The sequence below is a fragment of the Xyrauchen texanus genome, chromosome 43 (assembly GCF_025860055.1).
Source record: "Xyrauchen texanus isolate HMW12.3.18 chromosome 43, RBS_HiC_50CHRs, whole genome shotgun sequence".
Lineage (NCBI taxonomy): Eukaryota > Metazoa > Chordata > Actinopteri > Cypriniformes > Catostomidae > Xyrauchen > Xyrauchen texanus.
In genome coordinates this window covers 32,566,597-32,569,096 of record NC_068318.1, presented here as the reverse complement: position 1 = coordinate 32,569,096, position 2,500 = coordinate 32,566,597, and the positions used below count along the sequence as shown (strand labels likewise).

Genomic DNA, 2,500 nt, shown 5'->3' with positions numbered 1-2,500 from the left:
CAGTAGACATCATTATATGAGCTTTTTACTTGTTTATGAGGCAGGTGATGAGGTCAGTCTCATAAAACCTGTTAGGACACATCTAGAATGTTTTTACCCAAAATAACAAAAAAATGAAAAGATACATTTTTTGTTGCATAAAGAATTTTTTTTATTTTTATTTTTTCAAAATTCTCAATAGTTTTTTCTATTAACAAGGTATATTTGCCCCCTATATATATACATATATACATATATATATGAGCTTATTTTTGTCTAACCATTTAATACGTGTCTCCTTTGGTTATGTCAAATATGACCATTTAATCAAGATGTTAATACAAATTCTTAATATTAAGAGGTTACCCATGTGTCTCTATACCTCCCTAGCAACCGGGCCAATTTGGTTACCCCATGTGTCTCTACCCTCCCTAGCAACCGGGCCAATTTGGTTACCCCATGTGACTCAACCCTCCCTAGCAACCGGGCCAATTTGTTTACCCCATGTGACTCTACCCTCCCTAGCAACCGGGCCAATTTGGTTACCCCATGTGACTCTACCCTCCCTAGCAACCGGGCCAATTTGTTTACCCCATGTGACTCTACCCTCCCTAGCAACCGGGCCAATTTTTTACCCCATGTGACTCTACCCTCCCTAGCAACCGAGCCAATTTTTTTACCCCATGTGACTGTACCCTCCCTAGCAACCGGGCCAATTTGGTTACCCCATGTGACTCTAACCTCCCTAGCAACCGGGCCAATTTGGTTACCCCATGTGACTCTAACCTCCCTAGCAACCAGGCCAATTTGGTTACCCCATGTGACTCTACCCTCCCTACCAACTGGGCCAATTTGGTTACCCCATGTGACTATAACCTCCCTAGCAACCGGGCCAATTTGGTTACCCCATGTGACTCTACTCTCCCTAGCAACCGGGCCAATTTGGTTACCCCATGTGACTCTACCCTCCCTAGCAACCGGGCCAATTTGTTTACCCCATGTGACTCTACCCTCCCTAGCAACCGGGCCAATTTTTTACCCCATGTGACTCTACCCTCCCTAGCAACCGGGCCAATTTTTTTACCCCATGTGACTGTACCCTCCCTAGCAACCGGGCCAATTTGGTTACCCCATGTGACTCTAACCTCCCTAGCAACCGGGCCAATTTGGTTACCCCATGTGACTCTAACCTCCCTAGCAACCAGGCCAATTTGGTTACCCCATGTGACTCTACCCTCCCTAGCAACTGGGCCAATTTGGTTACCCCATGTGACTATAACCTCCCTAGCAACCGGGCCAATTTGTTTACCCCATGTGACTCTACTCTCCCTAGCAACCGGGCCAATTTGGTTACCCCATGTGACTCTACCCTCCCTAGCAACCGGGCCAATTTGGTTACCCCATGTGACTCTACCCCTAGCAACCTCCCTAGCAACCGGGCCAATTTGGTTACCCCATGTGACTACCCTCCCTAGCAACCGGGCCAATTTGGTTACCCCATGTGAATCTACCCCTAGCAACCTCCCTAGCAACCGGGCCAATTTGGTTACCCCATGTGACTCTACCCTCCCTAGCAACCTGGCCAATTTGGTTGCTAAGGAGACCTGACTGGAGTCACTCAGCACGTTCTGGATTCAAACTCATGACTCCAGCAGTGATAGACAGCATCAATACTCAAAATTTTATTTAATTCAAAATGGATCAGTACCAACTGTTGATGTAAGTAACGCACATTATATTATGTGAATGTTTGCAAATCGCCTCTCCGAATGTGCTCGTTAGCTGACTCCACGGCTAATGCAGCTAAAGTTAGCATTGTCTAACAGATATACAGATTTATATTCATACATATATAACTCCAGTATTTACGCTGTCAGTCATGTTGGTTCTGATTGGTTGTTGCTGTAGTAACCGAAGCACGAGCTGTAAAGGCACAGCCCTCTTCCTGAAAGGGGGCGGGGAGCAGCAGCAGCTCATTTGCATTAAAAGAGACACACACACACGAAATTAGCGTGTTTTTGATTCCACCCAAAAAGAGGCGTTTATAACATGATATAATAAATGACCCGTGGTTTATTATGAGCTGAAACTTCAGACACATTCTGGGGACACCTGAGACTTATATTACATCTTGTATATAGGGGCATAATCGGTCTCCTTTAAGATGTAATAAAATGTGTTTGAAATTAACAGGATGGGTGACTTTTTTGTAAGTAAAAGCGAGTAAGCTTCATCTTAGTTTGTTACTCTAAAAATAAAATAATAGCAAATTGCATTAGTTGATATACACCAGTATCTACACGATGCCACTTTAAACCCCCTATGGTAAAAGTCTCCCTCTCCACTTTTTTAAAAACTGAATTTTAATCAAAACAACCTTCCATTATTATTTCCTTTCACACAAATCATGTTGCTCCCCCCAAAATATTCAATGATATTTACATTTGTTACCCTGGTTGTACTGCCTTTCATTTATGCTAATGAATGCTTTTCTCAGACCGCGACGACACATTTCTGCTCT

At 43.8% G+C, this 2,500-nt stretch overlaps 1 long non-coding RNA gene across 1 annotated transcript in view; it reads right to left on the bottom strand.

Moving 5' to 3' along the window:
* LOC127635612 (uncharacterized) overlaps window positions 1–2,500 on the bottom strand; it is a 185,274-nt gene that overhangs the window by 79,184 nt on the left and 103,590 nt on the right. The window contains exon 2 of the long non-coding RNA XR_007969506.1: window positions 856–990. This is a non-coding gene — a long non-coding RNA (uncharacterized LOC127635612). The remainder of the gene's footprint in view (window positions 1–855; window positions 991–2,500) is intronic.